Consider the following 6,240-nt stretch of genomic DNA (forward strand, 5'->3'; position numbering starts at 1 on the left):
CTGGGGTACGTGTACCAAGGGTTGAGAAACACTGGTGTAGAACAGGTAAAAGCGAATCAATTTTTTACTCCATCAAAAATTACGAAGACTAGGGGACACTTGATGAAGTTATATGGAAATGCCTTTAAAACAAATAGGAGGAAATATTTATTCACTCAAAGAATTGTTAAGCTCTCTAACTCACTGCTGGAAGATGTGTTAGTATAGCGGGTTTAAAAAAGGTTTGGACAAATTCCTTTAGGAAAAATCAATAGTTTGCTATTGGGACACATGGGAAAGGCACGGCTTCCCATGGATTGGAAGTATGGAATGTTTCTGCCCTTTGGGTTTCTGCCAGGTATTTGTGACCTGGATTGGCCACTGTGGAAACAAGATACTGGACTGGATGGACCATTGGTCTGATCCAGTATGGCTGTTCTTATGTTCTTACCAGTTCTGTAACAGCAGCTGTGCACCCAGATGTGGTTCTAGAATGCAGGCATAAACATGTATTTGTTAGGTATGCTCACTTAGGTTCTCAATAGCAGGTATAACTGGGTGCACCTGATATCACACTTGTGACTTAAAACAGTGTTCTTCAACCACCGGTCCGTGGACCAGTGCCGGTCCACAGAAATTTCCTGCCGGTCCACAGATGTACTTTTTTCATTGAATTTTCATGGTTTTATATGTCAGCGTTTAATAAATTATCTCCAGAACATCTGTATCCAAAAAATCTGTTTTTGTTTTCATCGGTGGATTGTTTTCCCTGTGGATCATTGGGTCTCCCCATTTTTCTTTGTTGTGCTACCGGTCCACAGGGCGGGCACGTGCATCAGGCCCAAAACAGTGTTCTTCAACCGCCAGTCCACGGTGCGATCGATGTGGCGTCATCTTCGAGCAAGCTCTCTCTTCCTCACTGATGCAGCGCACAAAGCCATGGGCAGTGGCTTCTATGCACGTCCTGCGCCTGGACCAGAAGCCTCGGCTTCCAGATGAGGCGCGGGACATGCAAGGAGCCGCTGCCCACAGCTTTGTGCGCTACATCAGTGAGGAAAAGGGAGCCGGCCTGAAGATAACACTGGAAGCAGCATAAAATGGCCAGGCGGGAGCAGGCCATAAAGTAAGATATAGCATAGAGGGAGGGAGACAACACTTACATGAGTGAATGATTTTATTTTTCAATTTAGTGATTGAATTATGTCAATTTTGAGAATTTACATCTGCTTTCAGTGTGCTTTGTGTAGTTTAATTTTGTGGTTAACCATTATGTGTTGTTAATAAGATTATATCGTGTATCTGAAAAATGAATGGAAAAAAATAGTGTTCAATTAGTAATATTATGGGGGCGGGGCCTGGGGTGGAGATTGGGTAGAGATGGGCAGGGTCTGGCCAACGACTTAGCCCAGTGTTCTTTAACCGCCGGTCTGTGGATCGATGCCGGTCCACAAAATAATTCTTTTATTTCTGCCGGTCCATAGGTGTAAAAAGGTTGAAAAACACTGACTTAAAATATTCTGTATGTTACTCATGTAAGTGAGTACCATACAGTACTCACCCATGTTCTGCCCACATGTACACTTTATGTATTTATGCTCTACTTTATAGAATCCAAGATGTAATATGCACTTCAATTTTATATCCAAGATAATCACAATATCATCTTTTAGTCTCATGATTTTATAAAATACTTTATATTTTCTTTTTTTCTTTTATGCTTCTAATCTTATTCAGGCCTCAGCGGTGTCACTCAAAGCTCAAATCAATTCAATTGCAATGAGATTCACACACTCACCTCATCATTAGCCTTTCTTCTTTCTCTTTCTAATGTTAATTCTTATTTTAAACCTCTTGTGATTCCATCCCATCTTTACACTTTTATAAATACTTAGAAAACCTTTTGTAAAGACTTAGAAGCACTTATCTTTAAAGCATAATGTCCATCGGCGAGGGGGGTGTCCAACATGTCTCGCCAAACAAAAGCGGCCCTTTCAAGGACCTCCCCTTTCACTGCCATATCCCATTGTAAGCCTCTGCATTTCCAGACAGAGTGGACATATTCACATAAGTTTCAATTTTCTTGGCATTATTGTGCTCTTGGCACATGTATCTACATGTGTGCAGTTACAGAATTGTCCTGTGTTAGTAAATTTGCAGAATAATAAGGTGCTGTCAAAATTTTTCCATTTTATGTGTATTAAGCCCCTAATTCTATAAAAAGCAACAAAAATTGTGCATTCAATTTTGGGCACATACCCAAATTGCGCGTATAATTTTATTGACCAACAAGCCAATTAGTTCTGATAATTGGCATTTTAACAAGTAATTAACGGTGTTAGTTAGAATCGGTTAAGGGTTACCATGTAAATTTTGGCGCAAGTCAAAAAAGGGGGCACAGAAATGGGTAGGTCATAGATGAATCAGGAGCATTCCTTTAAATTATACAAGTAATTATAGAATTAAGGCCTCAATGCCTAAATTTAGTCACGGTTCCTGGGCATAAGTGCTATATTATAAACTGTACCTAACTTTAAGTATGGGTTACAGAATAGCACTTTTTTCAGCGTCAATAACAAAAAATGTGTATTAATCTCTTAATGCACTTCAGTAAATATCCCTTTCTTGAATTCAGATCTGAGTCGAGATCTTATCTCATCCTGCATCCTGTGCATCACCGTGTCCTGGTTGTACAGGATTCATGCACTCTTCATCATGCTGGCACCATCACCAGTGACCGAGTGCATGCTGACAGGCAACAGAGGTGTCACATATTGCTCAGAGACAGTAGCAATAAGCATATACCATGATTGGCTTATCTGGCAGGTGAGCAGCCTGTCACCATAGCCCAATCTTCTCCACTTTTGAGTGCTGAAACCCAGGCTTTATGCAAAGCACATGAGAAAAGTCAGGCCTGTCACATTTTTTTTAAATAGATCTCTTAGAACAGTGTTCTTCAACCGCTGGTCCGTAGAAATTTCCTGCCAGTGCATCGGGCCCCAAACAGTGCTCTTCAGCTGCCGGTCCACGGTGCGATCGATGCGGCATTGTCTTCGGGCCAGCTTCCTCAGTGCTGCAGTGCACAAAACCGTGGGCAGAGGCTCCTATGCGCGTCCTGCACCTGAACCGTAAGCCTTCTTTCTGATGTCAGAGGGAAGGCTCCAGATGAAGCGCGGGATGCACGAGGAGCCGCTGCCCACGGCTTTGTGCATTGCAGCACTGAGGGAGCCGGCCTGAAGATAACACCGGGAGGCAGGGCAGAAGGCAAGGCACAGTATGGAGGGAGGGAGACAACAACAGTAGGGGGAATTATTTTATTTTTTAATTTAGTGACTGATTTACATCTGCTGTCTGTTCAGGAAGAAATGCATTTGTTTCTTTTCCTCTGGGGTTGTACTGCATCTTAGGGTTTGTTTGTATATATTAGTACTTTTAGTTTTTGCTCCCGTATTTGCATGGGGTTATCTGTGTTCTGGTAGGAATGAATATTGAGAAGCATACAGTGTGCTTTGTGTAGTTTAATTTTGTGGTTAACCATTATGTATTGTTAATTTGATTATATTGTGTATGTGTATATATGAAAAATGAATGGAAAAAATGGCGTTACAATTAGTACTATTATGGGGGTGGGGTCTGGGGCAGAGATTGGGTGGAGATGGGCGGGGTCTGGCCCATGACTTAGCCCAGTGTTCTTCAACTGCCAGTCCACAGACCGATGCTGGTCCACAAAATAATTATTTTATTTCCGCTGGTCCATAGGTGTCAAAAGTTTGAAGAACACTGTCTTAGAAGATACAGGAGATAATGAGCTAAACAGGAAGTGGGCTAATCATTTTACCTCAAGTATCACTGAAGTACACTTCTCCCTCTGTATTTGTGATTTCATCACTCGTGATTTCGATTATTTGTGGTTTTTGGCATGCTGGCTCCTCCCTCTCCCCCCCACCGGCAGCACATTTTATGTTACCAAGAATAATTTTTCACAGCCACATAATGAGAGAGGAAAGCCAAGGTATGAGCGAAGACAAAGACAGCAAGCCCCCTACTTGTCTGGTTTAAAGCAAGACGCCTAGCAGCTGTCATGACTCTTGTTATCACGCATACCAAACTCACCGAGCCCCCGCACACTTGTGGGCCGAGAACCAGTCAAGCGCCTACAGCCGTCCAATTAAAGGTGAAGGAGGCTGCTCAGGAACAGGCTTGAAACACACATATCATCTAAGGGGCAGGACACATGCGGGGAGGTGGGTTTGGCCTCAGGGCCCGACTGTTGAGGAGGGAAAGTTTTAATATGGAGCGTGGAGTGGGTGTGAATGGATGCGGGTGACTGCCACAAAGGATAGCAAAGGAAGGTAAACGGGCTGATCGCATACTTTTCATTTGTTTATAGTTTATGCCCTCTTTTTTCCTCCGATACTTATTTGCAGTTTTTCCGTAATCGCGGGACTGTTCATCCCCCAATCACCGCGAATACGGAGGGAGAAGTGTACAGTATTTTTTAATTATGATGCAAGAGTGTGAACGTATTTATTATAATGCAAGATGCAGAAGATTCAGCTGCAATGGGAGTGTTCTGGTCTAAATGGAGAGACAGTACTTGTGGCAGGAGTACAATATCTTTGGGGGGGATGGAGAAAAAATGTAGCAAAGCTATGTTGGCCTATAAAATCAAGAGAATTCAAACAGAAATATTTTTTTAACAGAATGCCTTTTGTGGTTCTCTTTAGTTCTTAAATTACAGATGTTTGCCCTTCATGTGGAGACTTTGGGGCCCCTTTTACAAAGCCTCGGCAGCAACGCTGGCACGGTAAATGCACCAAAGCCCATAGGAATTGAATGGGCTTCCGTGCATTTACCGTGGCAGCATCCTTATTGCAGCTTTGTAAAAGGGGCTCTTTCTGAGAGACATGGTACTCGGCTCGCCACTTTTGCTGATCAGACTTGCAGTGTTCCAAGCATAGAGATGAGAACCTAGAGTTCATTCTCCTTGTCATCCTGCACACTGTGTGAACCAAAGAAAATCGCATCTTTCTCTACTCAAGCTTTTCAGAGAAGAGACACTACTACTGTTACTATGTATTATTTCTATAGCGCTACCAGATGCATGCAGCACTATACATTATAACCACATGGGTTTTTTCGTGCAATACTGTGTGCACTGAGGATACTGCATGAACTTACTTCTTAAGAGATACAGTACATCTATTCTGAGAAAGACATGAGGGAAGCCACTGTTTGCCCTGGATCGGTAGCATGGAATGTTGCTACTCTTTGGGTTTTTGTCAGGTACTAGTGACCTGGATTGGTCACCATGAGGACGGGCTACTGGGCTTGATGGACCATTGATCTGACCCAGTAAGGCTATTCTTATGTTCTGTGTTAGTTCCTTAAGGCAATTTTGTGTTTTAATACATTTTTCCCATCACAAAAACCTAGGACATTTCTAGGACTTATGATCCTCCTTGTATTAATAGAAAACCAGATCTTGGGAGGTCAGATTACCTTCTCGACTCAGAAAACCAGAAATGAAACAAAAATCTCATTAGGAAACAGATACTGTCTAAAAAGCTTGTGAAAGATGCAGGAACCAGGATATGATCGACATGTAAATTCAATTTCTTTATTATCAAAGAAAATATAAACAACAGAATCCCCTCCACATACACACAAAACAACCTACTCCCATAGCAGATTTTCTATTAACTTTTTATGACGTTACCTAGTTCTATCATCTCAGTTTTTTACATCTTTGACACAACGCTTTGCTTCTGAGTCATCACATATGGGTGTGATTCTTTTTCTCTGTTTTGTTTCCCTTTAGGGGATCCAACTTTTATGACGGGGGCTGTCATGCGTGCATTCCAGTGAGTGTACTGGGTGGGTTTCTTGAACCGAGATGTGTTGGCAAGCTGGGGGTGCTTTTTTTGTTGGTAATTAGTTTGGGAGGCAGGGGTGGAGAAAGAGGAGGAGGAGAAGAAGGAGAACTCATCATCACAGCAGCCCAAGGGAAGAAGAGAGAACATTCTTCTCTGTCTGTCCAGACACTTAGCTATTTCCTGCCTCACTGTTGCAGCCAGCATGTTCCACCTGCTCTTGCTTAGCTATTTCCTGTTTACTGTTTTTGGAATACAAAAGAATTGTGTATGCATGATCCCTTATCAGATTATGATATACAACCAGCTGTAACTGTTTCAGTTTCACTGTATCATTTCTTTCTCTTATGATTGCTGTACACTTTCTTTTTCACTCATGCTAGCTTACTCA

General features: G+C 42.3%; 1 protein-coding gene across 4 annotated transcripts in view; it reads left to right on the plus strand.

Moving 5' to 3' along the window:
• RAD51B (RAD51 paralog B) overlaps positions 1-6,240 on the plus strand; it is a 1,288,364-nt gene that overhangs the window by 1,196,439 nt on the left and 85,685 nt on the right. The window lies entirely within an intron of this gene.

The sequence above is a fragment of the Geotrypetes seraphini genome, chromosome 7 (genome assembly GCF_902459505.1).
Source record: "Geotrypetes seraphini chromosome 7, aGeoSer1.1, whole genome shotgun sequence".
NCBI lineage: Eukaryota > Metazoa > Chordata > Amphibia > Gymnophiona > Dermophiidae > Geotrypetes > Geotrypetes seraphini.